The sequence below is a fragment of the Saimiri boliviensis genome, chromosome 2 (assembly GCF_048565385.1).
Source record: "Saimiri boliviensis isolate mSaiBol1 chromosome 2, mSaiBol1.pri, whole genome shotgun sequence".
NCBI classification, from domain to species: Eukaryota; Metazoa; Chordata; class Mammalia; order Primates; family Cebidae; genus Saimiri; species Saimiri boliviensis.
This window is the reverse complement of record NC_133450.1, coordinates 232,936,738-232,958,310: the sequence shown is the minus strand read 5'-3', so window position 1 is coordinate 232,958,310 and position 21,573 is coordinate 232,936,738. Positions and strand designations below refer to the sequence as shown.

Below are 21,573 nucleotides of genomic sequence, written 5' to 3'. Positions count from 1 at the left end.
CAGATGGATAAATCTACAACGAAGGGAGGAAAACGGTCAAAAAAGGCTGAGAATACCCAAGATCAGAACGCCTCTTCCTCAGCAGGGGATCCCAGTTCCTCATCAGCAACGAAACAAGACTTGATGGAGAACGAGTGTGTTCCAATTACAGAAGCAGGCTTCAAAACGTGGATAATAAGAAACTTCTGTGAATTAAAAGAACTTGTTATAACACAATCTAAAGAAACTAAGAACTTTGAAAAAAGGTTTGACGAAATGTCAACAAGAATACAAAATTTAGAGAGGAAAATAAGTGAATTGATGGAGCTGAAAAACACAATACGAGAACTACGTGAAGTATGCACAAGTTTTAACAGCCGAATTGATCAAGCAGAAGAAAGGATATCAGAGGTCGAAGATCAACTCAATGAAATAAAACAAGAAGACAAGACGAGAGAAAAAAGGATAAAAAGGAACGAGCAAAGTCTCCAAGAAATATGGGACTATGTGAAAAGACCTAATCTACGCTTGATAGGTGTACCTGAATGTGACGAAGAGAATGAATCCAAGCTGGAAAATACGCTTCAGGACATTATTCAGGAAAATTTTCCCAGCCTAGTAAGGCAGGATAATATTCAACTCCAGGTAATACAGAGAACACCACAGAGATATACCTCAAGAAGAGCAACTCCAAGGCACATAATCGTCAGATTCACCAGGGTTGAAATGAAGGAGAAAATACTAAGGGCAGCCAGAGAGAAAGGTCAGGTTACCCACAAAGGGAAGCCTATCAGACTTACAGCAGATCTCTCAGCAGAAACCCTACAAGCCAGAAGAGAGTGGGGGCCAATATTCAACATCCTTAAAGAAAAGAACTTTCAACCCAGAATTTCACATCCAGCCAAGCTAAGCTTCACATGTGAAGGAAAAATAAAGTTTTTTGTGAATAAGCAAGCACTCAGAGAATTCATCACCACCAGGCCTGCTCTGCAAGAGCTTCTGAAAGAACCACTACACATATGAAAGGAACAAACAGTATCAGCCTTTCTAAAAAAATTATCAAAAAGAGCATCAATATAATGAAGAATTTATATCAACTAATGGACAAAATAGCCAGCTAATGACAGTATTAAACTCACATATATTATTATTAATTCTAAATTTAAATTGACTAAATCCCCCAATCCAAAGACAGGCAATTTGAATAAAAAACTAAAACCGATCAGTATGCTGCATCCAGATCCATCTCACATTCAAGGATACACAAAGACTCTAAACAAGGGATGGAGAAAGATTTACCAACCAAACAGAGAGCTAAAATAAATAAATAAAAAGCAGAAGTTACAATTAAGCAACAAAGATCAAAAGAAGCAAAGAAGGACATTATATAATGATAAAAGGATCAATGCAACAACAAGAAGAGCTAAAGATCCTAAATATATACGCACCCAATACAGGAATACCTAGACATACAGGACTTATAAAGAGACTTAGACTCCCACATAATAATAGTGGGAGACTTCAACATTAATATTAGACAGATCAATGAGACAGAAAATTAACAACGATATTCAGGTCTTGAACTCAGATCTGGAACAAGTAAATGTAATTAACATTTATAGAACTCTCCACTTTAAATATACAAAATATACACTCTTATCAGTACCACATCATATCAATTTAGAAGTTTAAATGAAATCTTGGTTGGCTCCTTGTTTGTTATTCTCTTCCCTCATTTTCTTTCATGTCTCCATTATTAAGGACAATTATAGGCATACCCATATTTAGACTGCATTCTAGCCTGGGCAATAAAGCAATACCCCCATCCTCTCTCCCTCTTCCTCTTTCTCTTTCTTCCTCTTCTTTATTCTTAAAAAAAAAAAAAAAGAATATTAAAAATGAGGCCAGGCGCGGTGGCTCACGCCTGTAATCCCAGCACTTTGAGAGGCCGAGGCAGGGGCATCACAAGGTCGAGAGATCGAGACCATCCTGGTCAACATGGTGAAACCCCATCTCTACTAAAAATACAAAACATGAGCTGGGCATGGTGACACGTGCCTGTAATCCCAGCTACTCAGGAGGCTGAGGCAGGAGAATTGCCTGGACCCAGGAGGCGGAGGTTGCAGTGAGCCGAGATCGCGCCATTGCACTCCAGCCTGGGTAACAAGAGCGAAACTCCGTCTCAAAAAGAATATTAAAAATGAAACTGGGGGCCGGGCGCGGTGGCTCAAGCCTGTAATCCCAGCACTTTGGGAGGCCGAGGCAGGTGGATCACGAGGTCGAGAGATCGAGACCATCCTGGTCAACATGGTGAAACCCCGTCTCTACTAAAAATACAAAAAATTAGCTGGGCATGGAGGCGCGTGCCTGTAATCCCAGCTACTCAGGAGGCTGAGGCAGGAGAATTGCCTGAACCCAGGAGGCAGAGGTTGCGGTGAGCCGAGATCGTGCCATTGCACTCCAGCCTGGGTAACAAGAGCGAAACTCTGTCTCAAAAAAAAAAAAAAAAAAAAAAAAAAAAGAAAAGAAACTGGGAATGAGAGAAGCTATACAGAGTTTGTTTGAATGCTAATAAATCATGAAAGCACTGTTTCCAGGATACTGGGATTTACTGCATAAGAATACCACAATTCAACAAAGAATGGAGTTCCCTATGGAACTCTTTAGCCTGGCACTAACCAATACACTCTAGGCTGAAAAAAAGGCAGAGTAGGTATTAGAAAAGGAAGCCAAGGAGATTTCAGAAATGGAAAAGATCCCTTGTTCCAGAGTCTTACATAGGTATAATTGTTATTTTAATACTAATCAAGACTCAGTGGCAGAATTGTGACAACTCTGTGAACACGACTCCTGACCACACAGCTGATGTTCAGTTAATTTACTTCTTTGAAGGGTTGGTCCTCTTGCTCTCATTTGATACTGTTTTCTGTGTGCAGCCTCCCTACTGTTAAGTCTATCTACCTCTGCGAATTTAATGTGCTCTGACATGGGCATGTTCAGGAGAGGAGAGGCTGTACTCAGACACAGAAAGCAAGTTCCACATGAGACAGTGCCTTCACTGCTTTCCCCCTGCCAGGAGACTGTGAGAAAACCTCCCCAGAAAGAACTGATGGAGCGAGAAGGCACACAGGCCACGTGAACAGGATGTAAGAAGAGGTAGAATTCAGAAACAATTCTTCCTGAGCAAACACCTCTGGCTCTGCCTCCTCCCACATATACTCACTGTGGAGGGAAACTAATTTAACAAGGCATAGCCATTTCCTCTGAACAGTGGTACAAATATTCCTACAGGACTTTATTAAGACAGATCCCAAAGTACTCATCAGGACAGTGAAAGGGAAAAATCCTGCTGTGGCCTTTCTACCCACAACACTACTGCAATTAAAGAAATTAAAGAAGACGCCAATATCAAAGCAGACAGGTAACTTTATAAGCACACCAGGCATCTGCCCATGCCCAAGGCCACATTTTTAAAGGAGATCGCCATTATTTTTCCAAGGGTGCTGAAAAGGCGCTGCAGGACATGAAGATTAAATTGAAAAGGGCTTACAAGTACCTTAGGAGGTTAACAGGGTCATCTGAAGCCAGGTTCCTATCAGTTAGAGATTCAACATTCTGTTGGAATTTGATGAGGTCTGTACAGATGTTTGCAAAGGGGAAGTGTGATTAGCCCTCATCCCATGCAGAGATTGTAAGACGTTCTTTTTTTTTTTTTTTTGAGACGGAGTTTCGCTCTTGTTACCCAGGCTGGAGTGCAATGGCGCGATCTCGGCTCACCGCAACCTCCGCCTCCTGGGCTCAGGCAATTCTCCTGCCTCAGCCTCCTGAGTAGCTGGGATTACAGGCACGCGCCACCACGCCCAGCTAGTTTTTTGTTTTTAGTAGAGACGGGGTTTCACCATGTTGACCAGGATGGTCTCGATCTCTCGACCTCGTGATCCACCCGCCTCGGCCTCCCAAAGTGCTGGGATTACAGGCTTGAGCCACCGTGCCCGGCCTAAGACGTTCTTTATTTTCCTGTGGCTCTGGTGTTCCTAAAGCAATAGGAACTCAGATGTTAGTCACAGCTTTGTCATTTCAGTAATGGGTTGAGTGGATAGATGACTGTGGACAAAAATGAGGGGCTAAGATATTATCAGAAAACACAAAATGTGGATCTGATTTTCCATTTTTGTTTAAAAACTGGCATTTGGCAAACATTTTAGATTTGGAAAGCAGCAAAGTTTAGCAAATTAGTGCCCTATATGATTATGGACTGGAAAGGTAATTCTTTCCATGCCTGCCCTTATACTTTGCCATTACTCTCCCTCTTAATTCTACTTTACAAAAGTCCTGAGGGAAACTCTCCTGAATGTTCATATGTGTGTTTCATTTGTTAATCCTGATGAGGATCTGGGATTTAAGATTTGTGACATGGCTAGCCTAACAGTTAGAACCTGAGAAATGCCATTTTGTAAAAGACAAAGCTATTCTTAGAATAAGTTGTAACGGCTTCCCCATTCTCTTTGCAATAACTGCTGACCTTGGCTTCTATGAAAAGTGCTTGCTTCTGCTTATCGATAAGTGCTGATAAGTTGCTTGCCCTGCATCCCCCTCACCCTAAAACCAGGATGTGGTTTTTCAGCTTAAAAACCCCTCTCCCCCTGAACTCGGGACCACGGGTTGGAGAGACGCGAGTCCTCCGTGGTCGCCGGCATAATAAATGACCCTGCAATTTGACATACTTTTGTCTTGGTGTTGACTTTCTATGCTCCGTCCAGTACAACATTTGGAGGTCCCACCGAGATCTTTTCTTTTCATCACCAGACAAAAGCCATCTCAGTCTCGCCCGGGTGGCCACTCCCACCTCGGAAGCCTCTAGGGGAGGTGCCCCCGACTGTCCCAGGGCCCCAGAGTGCCACTGCGGAGGATAAGCGACCACCTGGCCGACATTCACCCGAAACTCCTCAGGGTCCTAAAGACCTCCGGAGGTAAGTTTGGTCTGGAAACTGGGAACTAGTTCAAAGGAAAGGGCCTGAGTCGGGGGACTGACGAGTCATTGCAACTCTGACCTGCAAGCCTCACCGAGATGTCTCTTGAGGCTTCTGGTGGCTGTCGTAGTGGGTGCCAGCCTTCTGGTAGCTGGCAGGGGGTGTCAGCATTCGATTGTTTTCCGTAACCTCTGTGTGAGTGAGAGAGTGAGTGTGTATATATGTAGTCCCACGGCTGAAAGGCTACGGGGCTTGTGTGGGCCTCCACCCACGGTTCCACGGGAGCGTCATAGGGCATAACGATGTCCTACTTGGACTTCCATCCTGAGGTGACCAGGCCCGGGGTTTATACGAGCACACCTTAGCCAAGGCGCACCCTGAAATTTCCTTCGGGAAATTGGCCGGAGAGGCAACTGAGTGGTCTCCCATCTGGGGGGCACCCACCCTTTGTCTGTCACTCTTGTATGTGGTCCTGTCTCGTCTGTAGATTTGTCAGTTTTATTAGACTCCTGCTAGCAGACATACACTGGTTCAGGCCATCTTCCCTTGAGGTAGGGGATATTTTACAGTGGTTGACGAACCACTGGATGCAGGAAACTTTTATTGATTACACCCCTGCAGAGATTACTTTCTTCTTCTTTCTCATTTTTTTCTTCTATCACTGAGGCCTCACTCTTTCTTCCTTCACCATGTGGCAGATAGTCTTAACTTTAGTTGTCTTTATTTTCTTCCTTGTTATAATTATTGTGGCTTGTAAATTCTCCCAGCCACCTCCACTGGGAAAGGAGTACTTTTTGCCAGTGCTGGGTCTGATTTCATGTTGGGGACGCAGTTGTGCCCTTAACACCTTGGAAGTAGTTTCTTTGGGATCGTAGGAGACAAAGTCCTAGATCAGGGTCTACGAGTACTCTTTTTCAGACTGGGATGAAAAATTGGTAACTGCCTATTCTGTCAGAAAAGTGTCCAGTGTTGTTATGGGCAGTGCCCGGTGGTGCAACACAGAGAGAGAGAGAAAAAAAAGAGACAGAGACTAGAGAAGAGAGAGGAGAGACAGAAAACAGAGAGCAAGAAAGAAAGTGGACAGAAGAGAGGAGAGAGGACAAGAAAGTAAAAGAGGAGAGAGAAGACAGAGACAGAGAGAAAGAGAGAGAGAGAGAGGGAGAGAGAGAGGAAAAAAAAGTAGACAGAAAAGGAAAAAAAAGTAGAAAAAAGAAGAGGCAAAGAGAGAAAAACAAAAAGAAAAAGAAATACAAAGAGAGGAATTTAATACTTTTTTAGGGTCCCTGTGTCAAGGTGACCAAAAGCTGCAGGGGCAGAAAACTCACAGCCCGCCCAGCGGCTGCGAGCTCAGTTTTTAAACTGACACAAAAAGCATTTTTTTCCTTCCTCTGCCAGCCGGCAGCCCCACCCGGCTTTGAGGCAGGCCACACTGCCTCAGGGTGCAGATTTAGATTCAGAATCTGGCTTTAAAAAAAAGCTTTCTAATCCTTTGTAACACAAGTGGCTTGTTAACACAGTCGTTAAGGTGTGGGGCCTGCAACTGCAAAGTTGTTAGTTCAAATCCTCAGGGAAGCCAGTCTTTTGGGGAAAAATTCAAAAATTGAAAAAACAAAACCAAACCCAAATGGAGTTGTCTAGCTCCCGGCCTTGTACTCCCCTCCAATGCATGACGGCCAACTTCAAAATTGGGTTTTCAGGGCAATATGAAATAAAATTAACATGGAGAACTCTGCTCTTTATCTAATCTAAAATGACCGTCTTTCAAAATTGGGTAGCCTGACACTGGGACCTACAACTCAAAAAATAATAATTACTCAGGCTATGTGAAAAATGGTCGCAGAAACTCCTGGACACCCTGACCATTTTCCATACATTAACCAATGGTTGGATTTAGTCCAACAACCCCCCCCCCCCCGCCCCACACCACCCAACTGTGGCTGAAACGTTGCATAAAACAGGCTAGACTTCAGGTCATGTTAGCCAGCCCAAAGGAAGCCCCTTCTGGGCCAGCCATTCTCCCCACCCCATCGGAGGATCAGGAATTACCTCCACCCTACTCAAGGCCCTCTGAACTGGGGCCTCAGCACCCCCCTCAGCAGTACTAGTAACCAAACCTTGTCCCCCCCGCACACCTGCAGCAGAGCCCCACACCCACCGGCGGGCCTTCCTCTCCAAGAGGCACCCCCAATAGAAGACAATTGGGGTCACCCATCCTTTGTTCACATCCCCTTCTTTTCAAGTGACTTATATAACTGGAAGGTAATAAAAATCAAAGAGAGGGCCAAAATGCCAAGTGCTGGCACGAGCCTTATTAAAAGCAAGGAAAAAAAAAAAAAAGCTGCTGGGCTAAACCCAAAATTGGCAGCACCCGCGGCATGGCAAAGGGGATTCCTATGGCCTGCAAGCTGGCAGGTGCATCAGTGTGAGCGGCTGTGCAGGAGGGAAGGGGCTGGGGAGCTGCTGAGAGTCCCCGAGAGAGGTTTGTACTGAGGAACTGCTGAAATGGCAAGGGGGGAGGGTTAGAAACCTGCTGAAATGGAAAGTTCCCCGGGAGGGTGTCGTGCTGGTAGGCTAGAGAACATAAGGTAGTGGTGGTGACAGGGTTTTACAATGGGGCTCAACATCCCCCGTTCTCTGAAAAGCCCCAGGTTTTGTCAGGGCTCTTAAAATCCGTACTCCAGAGTCATCGCCCCACTTAAAACGACTGCCTACAATTATTACTAATTCTGCTCACCACAGAGAAAAGAGAAAGAATTAGATAGAAAGCCCTGAAAGCCAACATAGGTCCAGGAAAAGAAATAGTAAAAAATAAAAAATAAATTTAAAAAAAAATAGGAAAACCAAATTAAAAAGGTTTTTTTCCCTCTACTCGACCCCAGTGGGACCCCAACCCCTTAGGGTTACCAGGCTCTGAACACTTTTCACTGGTATCTTTAAAAAAAAAAAGGGTTAAGGGAGTGGCCCATAAGCCCACTAACCTCCCTGAGGTGGGGACTGTAACTCAGGGTCCACAGGAGTTGCTAGCTGCTTTCCTTGAGCACTTACAGGACACCCCTGTTGACCCTGAGGCCCCAAAAAATCAGCAGGCCATAAATCTGGCTTTCATTTCCCAGTCTGCCCCAGACATCAAAAAAAATTGCAAAAATTAGAGGGGTTCCAGGAAATAAATTTAACTCAATCTTTAATAAGATTGCCCAAAAAGTTTTTAACAATAAAGACACCCTAGAGGCCAAGCAAGATAAGAGAGTTACTAAGGCCATGATAACAACATTCCAGGAAACCTGTGTTATCTCACGGGAACAGGAATCCAGCAGAGGGGCCTATGGAAACAAAGGCCCAATTCTGCCAGCCAAAAGTTACTTACCTGGACTATATTATAGAAAAAGGCAACTGGGCACTGGCACCCCCCACCCCCCGAGTCCAAGCAGTGCTGCAAATACCCACCCCCGCCATGAAACACCAAGTTCAAAAATTCCTTGGGGCAGTAGGGTACTGCAGGCTATGTATTTTGGGATTTGCCAAGCCCCTTTATGCCTGCACTGGAGGAAATCAGCCCTTGACATGGACAGAGGTAGAGCAACAGGCTTTTGACAAGCTCAAGACTGCCCTGACTGTGGCCCCAGCCTTGGCCTTGCCAGACATCTCTAAACCTTTCCAGTTGTTTGTGCATAAAAAACAGAAAGTCACTAAGGGGATGCTCACCAAAACTCTGGGACCCTGGTCCCAGCCAGTCGTCTACCTCTCTAAAAGACTTGATCCTGTAGCCTCCGGAGGGCCGGCTTGCCTAAAGGCGGTAGCGGCCACAGCCCTATTAGTCAAGGAGGCAGACAAACTGACTTTGGGACAGGAGTTAAACTCAGTGACTTCCCACGCAGTGAAGTCACTACTCCGTGGAGCTCCGGGAAAATGGATGTCTAATGCCCGTATAGTCCAATACCAGGCCTTACTTTTGGATGAGCCCTGCATAAAATTTTCAAAAACCACAGTTTTAAACACTGCCACATTGCTGCCTGACAGCGAGCCGGAAGAGCCCACACCTGACTGCCAACAGACGATAGACGTTGTCCACGCTGCGCGACCGGGTCTCACTGACGTCCCCCAGCGGAACCCAGAGGAGGTTACCGTATACAGATGGCAGGAGCTTCATGGTCGACAGAGTCAGGTACGCCGGGGCAACTGTGGTCACCCTAGAGCGGGTTATCTGGGCCCAGGCTCTTCCACACAAAACCTCAGCCTAAAAGGCAAAACTCATAGCTCTGATAAAGGCCTTGGACTGGGTGGAGGGAAAGACTGTCAACATCTACACTGATAGCCAATATGCCTTTACTACGGCCCATGTACATGGAGCCATATATAAAAAAAGAGGGCTGCTTACCTCAGAGAGAAAAGTCATCAGAAACAAAGAGAAAATCCTAGCCCCACTAGAGACTGTATGGAAGCCCAAGGCCGTGACATTAATACACTGCAAAGAACACCGGAAGAGAAATTCACCAGAGGCAAGGGGAAATAGGACAGCTGACCTACAAGCCAGACAGCCAGCCTTGGGGCCAGTAAAACCTCTGACTCTTTTTGTAACTCTGCTGGCCCCAACCCTCTAAAAAACAGGGGGGATGGCAAGATTCCACAGAATGATGGACTCTACCAGACATAAAAATTGTGCTCCCTGAGGCTCTAAAACAAACTCTAGTTAAGGACACACACACCAGGCCACTCACTTAAGACAAACAAAACTAACTAAGCTGCTGAGGGCCAGATACTACATCCCACATTTACATGAGATTGTTAGGAAAATTGCTACTCGTCGTGAGGTATGTGCCAGGGTAAATAGAGGAGGCAGTATGTCTAGTCAGGCAGGGATAAGACTTAGGGGTACTAGCCCAGGGGAACACTGGGAGGTAGATTTTACTGAGATAAAGCCCCCGGCGTGCGGCTATAAAACCTCCTTGTATTTGTAGACACTTTCTCCGAATGGGTCAAGGCTTTTCCTACAAGGTCAGAAACCGCGCTAGTAGTAGCAAAGAGATTGTTGCAGGACCTGGTTCCTCGGTGTGGCCTGCCCCTGACACTGGGATCAGATAATGGCCCTGCATTTACAGCACAAGTTTCACAGGGCCTGGCCAAGGCCCTAGGCATATCCTGGAAACTACACTGTGCCTGTCGGCCCCAGAGGTCAGGGCAGGTTAAAAGGATGAACCAGACCATAAAAACTTTAACAAAATTCATTCTAAAACCGGTGAAAGTTGGGTCAACCTGCTTCCTTTTGTTCTCCTCCGTACCCGATGTACTCCCTGCAAAAAAACTTTATTCCTTTTAAAATTATGTTTGAAAGTCCCCCTCCCTTACTCCCCAAACTTGCAGACACCATAGCTGCTCAAGTCCGTGACCACACACTCCCTACGTCCTCACAGCCACTCCAGTCTGTCCAGTCCCAGGTGCACCTGCTCATCAGGGAAATTCAACTTACCCCAGTGGACCTCACTGACCAGCCGGCACACCCCTTCCAGCCCAGGAATGAAGTCCTGGCAAAGAAATTCACCGCCTCCGGCCTAACTCCTAGCTGAAAGGGACCCTACACCGTGATCCTGGTCACCCCCATGGCAATCAAGGTGAACGGACTGACTGCCTGGATTCACCACTCACATGTCCAGACTGCCCCCTAGACGCGAAATGAAAGGTGGTCTCATTTTCAACAGACCCCCTGAAACTAAGACTTTTGCACTCTTCACGATCACCATCCTAATCCCCCAGCATGTGTTTAAAAAAAAAAAAAAAATTGCCGGGCGCGGTGGCTCAAGCCTGTAATCCCAGCACTTTGGGAGGCTGAGGCGGGTGGATCACGAGGTCAAGAGATCGAGACCATCCTGGTCAACATGGTGAAACCCCGTCTCTACTAAAAATACAAAAAAATTAGCTGGGCATGGTGGCGCGTGCCTGTAATCCCAGCTACTCAGGAGGCTGAGGCAGGAGAATTGCCTGAACCCAGGAGGCGGAGGTTGCGGTGAGCCGAGATCGCGCCATTGCACTCCAGCCTGGGTAACAAGAGCGAAACTCCGTCTCAAAAAAAAAAAAAAAAATTACTTTCTAGGTTTGGTTTTCCCAGTAAAACAAAGTAAATGCAAAATCCTAGATTTTTTTTTATTATCCCCACCCCAGTCTTTTACAGTTGTTTCAACCAAATCCAATTTGACAGCAATATTTTTAGTGGGTCTCCTTTATTGTCTTGTCTTACCAAGACATTCTTCCTTTTTATATTTATGCAATATTTGATTAAATTATTTAATTCAAGTGACAAGTACAAGTACAACTGGCATAAAGAGGTTTTTTTAAAAAAAACCTAGTTAACTCTTGCTAAATTTATATAACTCTACCATGGAGACTAAAATGTATGTTAAACTATAAAAAATAGTCTATTAGCTGTGAGTATTTAATGTGCCCTGGACTTCAGTGTTCTCCAAAGAGATAAAAATACTGGTTAATCCATAGAATTGGTTTTAAAAAAAAATTGTAAAAACTTCTGTATCTCTATTATACCTGCTATTTCAGTAATCCTCAACCTCTTTGGCACCAGGGACCGGTTTTATGGAAGACAATTTTCCCCATAACCAGTCAGTGGCTCAGGGGTTGAAGACCCCTGTCCTATCTCATACTTGGTATATTTGTTTGCTCAGTAAATTCCAAGTCACTTAAAGGTGTTTTTATTCCTCTAAAGTCAGTAAAGTAACTGGCACAGAGTAGCTGCTTAATAAGTGGTTCTTAAATAAATAAATCATATATTAGATTACACTGTTACTCAATATGTATTAACAAATGTCTATATATGTGTATCTTGTCTATCAGCTAAATTGTGTCCTTAAGGACAGGACCTGGGTTTCAGACATCCTTAATATTTACCATGTTTGTCAAATTTAGTGAATGTACAGAATATGTTGGTTTTGAAAAAGCAGCGTATCTGTCCCTTTTGCTACTTGCTAGTTCTGCCTTATAACTTCCACTGAAAAGAGCTTTTTAGTGCAAATAGTGTCTGCATTTTATTGTGTAAAGTATTGCCTGGGCCATACCAAATCATTTTGACTGAGGTCATTTTAGGGACCACAGGCTTCATAATTGCTACTTGATGCTAACTATAGCAAATTACACTTGGGTTTTAGTAGTTTTCAGTACAGTGTTGTCTCCTTTCATGCCATCTTGTGTGTTAATCACTGACTGCCAGGAAATGTCTTTGGCACAACATCCCTACTTACTAAATTAGCAAGACCGTTGGCCCTAATGGTCCTAGGTTTAATATTTGGACCATGCCTTTTAAATATACTCCTCAAATTTATCCAGAAAAAAAATAGTCAAGTTAATAGTTCTAAAATCCAGCTATGGGCCCTTAAGCCAAGAAGAGAAAACCTATTAAAGATGTAATGTGTGTTAGAAAAACAGAGGGGAACGTAACATGGCTAGCCTAACAGTTAGAACCTGAGAAATGCCATTTTGTAAAAGACAAAGCTGTTCTTAGAATAAGTTGTAACGGCTTCCTCATTCTCTTTGCAATAACTGCTGACCTTGGCTTCTATGAAAAGTGCTTGCTTCTGCTTATCGATAAGTGCTGAAAAGTTGCTTGCCCTGCATCCCCCTCACCCTAAAACCAGGATGTGGTTTTTCAGCTTAAAAATCTCTCTCCCCCTGAACTCGGGACCACGGGTTGGAGAGACATGAGTCCTCCGTGGTCGCCGGCATAATAAATGACCCTGCAATTTGACATACTTTTGTCTTGGTGTTGACTTTCTATGCTCCGTCCAGTACAACAAATTCTTCTTTTTTTCTTTTCTTTTACCTTTTTTTTTTTTTCCCCCCCGAGACAGAGTTTTACTCTTGTCTCCCAGGCTGGAGTGTGGTGGTGCGATCTTGACTCACTGCAACCTCCACGTCTCAGGTTCAAGGGATTCTCCTGCCTCAGCCTCTCAAGTAGCTAGGATGACAGGTGCCCACCACCACACCCAGCTAACTTTTTGTATTTTTAGTATAGACAGGGTTTTGCCATATTGGGCAGGCTGGTCTTGAACCCCTGACCTCAGGTGATGCACCCACCTTGGCCTTCCAAAGTGCTGGGATTGCAGGCGTGAGTCACCGCGCCCAGCCTTAAGACTATTCTTGTTGTTCAAATAGGTTAGTTTCTCACAAAGGGAAAGAAAAGAGGCACGTCACCTGCAGTTCTCTCTGATCCTGGGAAGTGTTAAGACAAAAACTTTTTCTGTTGCTCACAGTTAAATTTCACAATCTAAACAAGGATATCTTAGTGCTTTGGGGTTCAGCAGATCAGTTTAGACTGTATTTTTCTGTCTTTGTTTGCATTGTTCTTTTATCCAGCTGCAGGATTGCTTTTCTTTTCACAAAATGTCAAATGGTGGTGAATTTGTTCAATTAGCTTTGCAAATGCGTGTTTGACTTCCTAGGCATTTTCCTCCTCCATTCTTTCTTGCATATTTCTTCTATTTCAAAGGGGGGACATCAAATAAATCCTTCTTTTGAAAGACGTAAGCATTTTAATTCATAGGTGATAGTCTGCAGTTGTGTTTCTGTTTATATTTGTAATTAATGGACAAATAAACATGCAACGTTTTTCTATTTAAGAAAATACTTCAATCCCAGCTGCACTGAAGGTAACATTTTGATGTAAATAACTTGATCACATAAAGTCGCTTAATCAATGGATTGCATGTGGTCTTCAAACTACAAAACAACTCTTTTCCCATGTTGTTTGCATAAGCCTCTATAATTTTAGTTACAGGACTTGAAAATTCATAAAAATCAATTAAAAAGGAAAGAGATAAATCTTTTAGTCTAAGTATAACAGGGATTGCAAAGGTATATTTGTTTGCTGATAAGATAAAACCAGCAAAGCAATTATTTAAATAGTTGATAGGAATTTGAGATCATATCTAAAAAAATAAAAGAAGAGATAGGCTGGGATCAGAGTAATTGAGGTAAAATAGTGAAATGTTTGATGATATACATATCTAGTCACTTTTTTCTCTCATGGAGTCTTTAAATTTAAGTTTTGCCAACGGCAAACAATAGTCTGTTACCTCATGAATACCTTAGCAGTCCTCTTAGCTCTTATATCTAATGCAGGTAAAAAACTTTCATCTTTGCCACCTTTTCTCTACCCCAAATAGGAAAGAGGTGGATGCAGCACCAGGTGGATACAGACACCTACAATTAAAGGGCTTCAAAGGGCCACCTGGCTGCTAAAGCTAAGCGCCTCTCCGCTGCATCAGATTCCAGTTTCTTTGAAGTTAATTCAGAGACTTGACTTTATGCCTTTAAACAGTCTTTAAATAAGAATGTGTATGATCGCTTTCTTTAAAATCCTCTGGAACATCAGATTGAAATGAAGTTGAGTGTTCTACCAGTTTATGTTTCAACCATGGGGCAGGGGAAGAACCGAAGCTTTTTTTTTTTTTTTTTTTTTTGAGACGGAGTTTCGCTCTTGTTACCCAGGCTGGAGTGCAATGGCGCGATCTCGGCTCACCGCAACCTCCGCCTCCTGGGTTCAGGCAATTCTCCTGCCTCAGCCTCCTGAGTAGCTCGGATTACAGGCACGCGCCACCATGCCCAGCTACTTTTTTGTATTTTTAGTAGAGACGGGGTTTCATCATATTGACCAGGATGGTCTCTATCTCTTGACTTCGCGATCCACCCGCCTCGGCCTCCCAAAGTGCTGGGATTACAGGCTTGAGCCACCGCGCCCGGCCAGAACTGAAGCTTTTGAGGTTCCTCCCTCTATTACTTCTCGACAGGATAGGGAACCATCAAAAACAACGCTGTTGCCTTCTCTTTTCCTTTTTTTTCTTCATTAGCCTTCAGTTTTTCTTCAGATGAAAATTTTTTTTATCACAACATGCCTTGTAAAGTTATAAAATGCACCTGATGTGCATCAGTTAATTGTCAATGTGTTACATAACTAGTTGAGGTAGCTCCACGTGTAGCTAATTGACAATTGACTATTATCTCCAGGTTTCACATATAGGAGTCTGTGAGGCTTTGTTAATAAAGGTGTTTTCCCCAGCTTCAGAAGGGAGGTGCTGTTCACGAGTGAGGAGCAGGACTGACCGCTGAAGGTAAGTTTGTTCAAGCTTAGCAGCGTGTCTGGTAACTTTAGTTTGGGAGGACATCAATTTTCCTGTTTCAAGTAGTGTGTTCCCCTCAGTAGAGGGATTGGTGCTCAGAGCAAAAGCATTTGACAAACGAATGCACTGAGCGTGCTGGCATGAGCAAGCCTTATATGCATTCAGGTGAGGCAGGGAGAGAGTCGGGATATACTCAACAGAAATTTGAATAAAACAATCTTGTGTATTTCTCTCGAGAAAGTCAATAACCTGTTGAGGAATGCGTGAAATAGCATCATTCTCTGAGTAGTAAATTCAGTGTATAGCGGTGGGTAAACAGGACTGAAATCTGGGGGCTCAGTTACAAGGTTTTACAGTGACTTCTTCAATTCACTAGAATCTTGTGTGAAATGATAATTTTTTTGAAAAGTAATTTAACGTTAAAATCACATGTGGAAAATATTTTGAATTCCTCACCCTTAACTCAGATTTAATAAATTATTTTTTTATATAGATTTTTAAACTTATTATTTTTGAGACAGTTTCACTCTTGTTACCCAGGCTGGAGGGCAATGGTGCGGTCTCGGCTCAACGCAACCTCCGTCTCCTGGGTTCAAGCAATTCTCCTGCCTCAGCCTCCCAAGTAGCTGGGACTACAGGCACACACCACCATGCCCAGCTAATTTTTGTATTTTTAGTAGAGACTGGGTTTCACCATGTTGACCAGGATGGTCTCGATCTCTTGACCTCGTGATCCACCCGCCTCGGCCTCCCAAAGTGCTATTACAGGCGTGAGCCACCGCGCCCGGCTTAATAAGAGTTTATTTTGAACTAAATATTAGATTGGAGGAGTGCTGATGTAACAAAACTCCAGCCAAAGAAGACAAACAGACCAATGGAGACCAAAGAACTTTAATTTGGGCGCCCAGGCCGGCAGCAGGCTCACACCTAAGATGGCTGCAGAGTCCAACAAAGAAGGCAGTTTAGTTTATATGCGGTTTGAGGCAGGAAACCGAGGCAGGACGTGGGTTTGAGACAAAGACAATTAAGTTTTACCGTCTTGGGCTTCCTGGTCATGTTAACTCTACAGCCTTGAAGCTGAGGTCGGGGGTTGGAAGGGTGGGGAGGACGCCCAAGGGGATCAAAACGGGAAACGCAGAAGCATGTGTGGGCTACAGACCTAAAGATCTGCTCTGGTGCTCTGTCTGTGCAGGAGAGGGTGGTACCAGCTCTGCTTTGCCACTAGTTTCCCTGAATATCAAAGTTACAGCCTAGCCTGGAATGCAGGATAAGCTTCACCAGGGAGAGGTTACTTAAATTCCTTAGCCTTTATACAACTCCTAAATGACCTTTACTAAAAGTTAATTACGACCTGTGTTATACTTATTAAACTTTACTCTGTTCCATTCATTTTGTTTTCCTTCCACATTGAGGCCATCAATTTTTATTTACTGGGGCCTTTATATATTTTCAAGTCTCCTTGTGGGGGATGTTTATAATTTAATGTAGATACTATAACAAAGTTTGTCACACAAGTTTCAACTTAAGTTTATCACATTATAAAACATGGTCTAAGAATGACTAGGTATCCATTTTTATCTTGAAAAGCAAACAATGCCTACATTAATGAAAGACAATTAACTGTCAGAATTCACACTCCAGTGTATTAATTTATCAGCTCAAGCCATCCCTACTGATTTCTGCTGTGTCTACAGAGCTGTAAGATGTAATTTTGTTTATTTTCCTTAAACTATTTGGTAACTCTTATAATAAAACAACTGGAGAAACCTCTTATAGAAAACATAAGTTTTTAATTTTAACTTATATCCTCTTTTAACATTTAAGATAATTAGCTATTGATTTAATAATCTATAGTCTTTTTTTCCTGCTCTATGGAAATTGAAAATTTCTGCCAGCAATTAAAAGGACACTATTGACCATTAAAACAAATATGGATATGTCCAAGTATTACTATACTACATGTTTACTTCAGTATTAGTCTCATTTAGAACATTCAATTATCAAGAGTACTAATGACAATAGCAAGTAGGCAAATATGTAAAAATGTATCCAAATATATTTGAGGTCCTACTATCTAGCAGGTTATGATCTAGATACTGGGAATTTGGCAGTTTATAAAACAGGTAAAGATGTCTGCTCCCTTTGAAAATACATTAGGGGGATAGGGAGACAATAATAAACTATGAATGTAAATCACATGGTATTTTAGGAGTTGATAATTGCTGTGAAGAAAAAAGTGGCACACAAAAGAGAATTTGAGAGTTCCAGAGGCTGGGGAGAGGCTGGAGGGCAAGTTAGAGTATAAAATACAGAACAGGTGAGACTTGGGCTCATTGAGTGAGTGAGAGCTGAGCACAAAGCTGGGGCAGGGAGGGGGTAGCCAGTCTCATAGTCCGGGAGAAGAGTGTTCCTGAGAAAGAAAACCGCTTGTGCAAAAGCTCTAAAGGGAGAGTGCTGGGCATGATCATGGAAAACCAGAGAGGCCAGTGTGGCCCAGGCAGCCTGAGCAAGTAGGGGTGTAAATTTGATAGGGCCAGGCTCCCGGATGCATTGGACCAAAGACTTAAATGACTTAAATTTTAGAAACAGCGGATTGTTGGTGGGTAGGGAAGAGAGGAACGGTGGGAGGAAAGGAAGCTGTGGAGAATGAAGAAGGCTTTGTGATGAAGGTGAAATGTCTAATTCGGCATGTATCTTAAAGTTAGAGGCAATGAGGTCTCCTGGTAAGTTCAGCGTATGGTGTGACAATGAGAACTAAGAGGACCACGTGAGCAGCTGAAAGAAGGACACTGTCTTCTAAGATGGGGGTGACTGTAAGACAGGCTGTGATATACATGCAGGAATTTTACTTTGATATTGATAGATTAATGTCTGGATAGATAATGCTGAAATTTGGAAGAGGTCTAAGCTGGAGATGTAAATATAGCAGTTGTGGCCATATTGATGGTATTAAAAACCCTAAGAGAATTGATTAGATCACTAAGAAAGCAAATGTAGGTGGAAAATTCCAATGACGAAGTCCTGAAGCTCTCCAATGCTGAGAGGTTGGTGAAGAAAGAAACAGTAAGCCAAAGGAAGTAATGCCTGAGGAAGGAGAACTGAGGTATCCTGGTGTTCTAGAAGACAAGGGAGTAAATTCGGTGGGAGTGAGTGATCACCTATGCCAAATGCTTCGACTGTTCAAGTAAGATCAATGTCGTAAATGTAAACATGTGACTGAAAAAATTTGGAGAGGCCATAAAAAGGAATGGTCTTTGAAAATGGGATCAAAGAAATGGGATCTACATTCGTTTCTAATTGCCGTTATTACAGCTTGTCACAAATACATTGACTTAAAATGGCACAGTTTAATATAGTAGCATTTTGGAGGTTGGAAGTCCAAAGTGAGTCTCACTGGACTGGAAGTGTCAGCAAGACTGCGTTCCTTCTGGAGGCTCTAGGAGAGAAACCATTTCTTGTCTTTTCCTGCTTTGGGGAACTACTTGCCTCCATTGGCTCGCGACTCTTCTCTTCTCACTTCAAAGCCAGCATTGCTAGGTTGGGTTCTTCTCGTGCTACTACTGTCTTTTGTTTTCTTCTTGCTCCTTCTTTTTTTAAGGACACATGTAACTGCATTGTAACCAACCATACTATCCAGGGAAATCTTTTTTTTTTTTTTTTTTTTTTTTGAGACAGAGTTTCACTCTTGTTACCCAGGCTGGAGTGCAATGGCGCGATCTCAGCTCACCGCAACCTCCGCCTCCTGGGTTCGGGCAATTCTCCCGCCTCAGCCTCCTGAGTAGCTGGGATTACAGGCACGCGCCACCATGCCCAGCTACTTTTTTGTATTTTTAGTAGAGACGGGGTTTCACCATGTTGACCAGGATGGTCTTGATCTCTTGATCTTGTGATCGACCCGCTTCGGCCTCCCAAAGTGCTGGGATTACAGGCTTGAGCCACCGCGCCTGGCCGGGAAATCTATTTTTAAAGCCAACTGATTAGCAATCTTAATTTTATCTGCAAGTTTAATTTCCCTTTGCCATGTAATCTAATATATTTATAGGTCCTAGGAATTAGGATGTGGCTATTTGGGGATGTGGGGTGTTAGGGTTTTTTTCTGACTACCACAGGATGATATCTGGAAGAGAAAGAATCAAGAAAAATTTTTTTCTTAATATAATGCAAATAGCATGTTTGTATGCTGAGGGGTGTAATCAAAGGGATACAAGAAAAATCAATGTAGGAGAAAAATAACTTCTTGGAATGGATAGGCCTAAGCAGATGGCATCTGTACTTGAGTACAGACATTGACTTTAATAAGGAATATAGCTATTTTATCTATGACAACAGGCAAGAAAGCACAATATGAGGGTGCAGATGCAAAGAGATTGATGATAGAGGTGGTGACGGTCTGTGGAAATCCTCTTCACATTGCTCTAATATTATTTGTGAAATATTGAACAAGGTCACTGGTGGGGAGTGAGGATAGAGGAGGAGTTCATAAAGGTTTAAGGAAGAAATATAGAAAATAGTCTTAACTGAGAGCAGGAGAATGAATGGACTGAGAAGGTATCATAGGCTTGCCTGGAACCATTAGAAAATTTCACTTTGAAATTCCTGGATGTGAATTTTTAGTGAAACCAATTAATAACATGGAGCTTTTCTTTTTTTAATTATTTATTTTTCATTTCCTTACATGTTGAAAGCAAAGTCATATCTATTAAAAAGTAAAATCACAAATCAGTCTCGGATTATTCAGAAGTGTAAGAAGATTGCTGTTTTCATGTTTTCCATTTCTCCCTCCAGTGACTTAAAGTACAGGTGTTCTTTTCAGTCATGTTTTCTCTTAAGGATATTAAAATAAGAAGAGTCTGCATCCACACCACTCTTAAAGTTCTCAAACCTTTTCTTCCCCATCTTGTTGGTTATCCACCAGGCCTAAGTTGGCATGTATTGCCACAAATATGCTACTACCAAGAAAGGATGTTCTGAGATCCAAACTTCTTTCACATCATTAGCCATGCTGATTAACATCAGCCACATACAACGACTGGTTGCCATCTTGTAGGATTGATCACCATTGCCTATGGTCTCTGTGACTTCTCCAGCTAGGGAATTCGCCGCAATATTTGATTGCACAGGTCCCGGGCAAATGTTAGACGCTATTATACCTGGGTATGTGGCAAGTTCCGTTCGAGGGCCATTTAAAAAAACCCCGAAGAGCATGCTCGCTGGCACAATCCACTGGAAACAGGTGCAGCCATGATACCTCGGAGGCAATTCATAGTGGCAATCTTTCCTTGCTTCCTCTCCATCACGTCAGCAGAACACACTTTGTCAAGGACACCGTCCCTAAGTAGTTAAGCTCTATTAGCTTTCTGCAGGATATCCAAGCTGGTATCCATGCACAGAGAACGCTGGGATACTCCACCATTGTTGACCAAAATGTCGATTCTACCAAACTCCTGGAGAACAGCTTTAGTAGCCGCTTCATGGGAACCCGTGTCGGTCAGGTCAAGGGGCAAAACAAGTATATCTTTTTCTTTTAAATTGCTATTCTCTAGGCATCTTCTCTTCACCCTTTCCAGCTCATGTACTCTTCTGGCCGACAGCACAAGAAAAACTCCTAGTTGGGACAACTGGTAAGCCAGCTCCTCACCAATTCCACTCGAGTCACCCACACCGCCGTATCAGTCAGCCACCGTTCTGGGCGTCGCCCCTGCCCCTCGGCCCATAGCAGCCGCAGGTCGCCATCAGCGCGCAGGGAGCGCGGCAGCCGCACAGCGAGCAGGAGCAGCCGCGCGCGCCCAGCTCCGCCTAACATGGGGCTTTTCTTTAGGCATTTTCAGCTTCAGATTTTACCAGGATGTGATTTTGTCAAGTTTACCAACCATGGATAAAGGCAAGGAATAGAAGGAAATTTGCAAGGGAGACAGGATATACCTGACCTTGGCCTCTGAACTGGGAAAGTTGGGAACTGAGCTAGTGCATGAGGGGGCGTGAATGGTCGGTAGAATCAAAAGACTTGAAGTCCCCTGAGGCAGGGAATAAAATAATTTTGACGTTGAGGAACTACAGGCTAAGACCAAATTTAGACAGCACATAAAGAGTCAATGTCATGTGACTGCTTACATTGTCTGCTAGGTAATTTCTGGTGTGTTTTCAACTGAGCCTCACAAATATGTAGGCAGAAGAATGGCACCATTCTTTACACAGAAGACTGATCTGGGGCCGGGCGCGGTGGCTCAAGCCTGTAATCCCAGCACTTTGGGAGGCCGAGGTGGGTGGATCACGAGGTCAAGAGATCGAGACTATCCTGGTCAACGTGGTGAAACCCCCATCTCTACTGGAAAAAATACAAAAAATCAGCTGGGCATGGTGGTGCGTGCCTATAGTCCCAGCTACTCAGGAGGCTGAGGCAGGAGAATTGCCTGAACCCAGGAGGTGGAGGTTGGTGAGCCGAGATCGCGCCATTGCACTCCAGCCTGGGTAACAAGAGCGAAACTCCGTCGCCAAAAAAAAAAAAAAAG

At 43.5% G+C, this 21,573-nt stretch overlaps 1 pseudogene; it reads right to left on the bottom strand.

Moving 5' to 3' along the window:
- Window positions 1-19,861: 19,861 nt before the first annotated feature.
- Window positions 19,862-20,867, bottom strand: LOC101034465 (dehydrogenase/reductase SDR family member 7 pseudogene; annotated as a pseudogene).
- Between the last annotated feature and the right edge of the window lie 706 nt (window positions 20,868-21,573).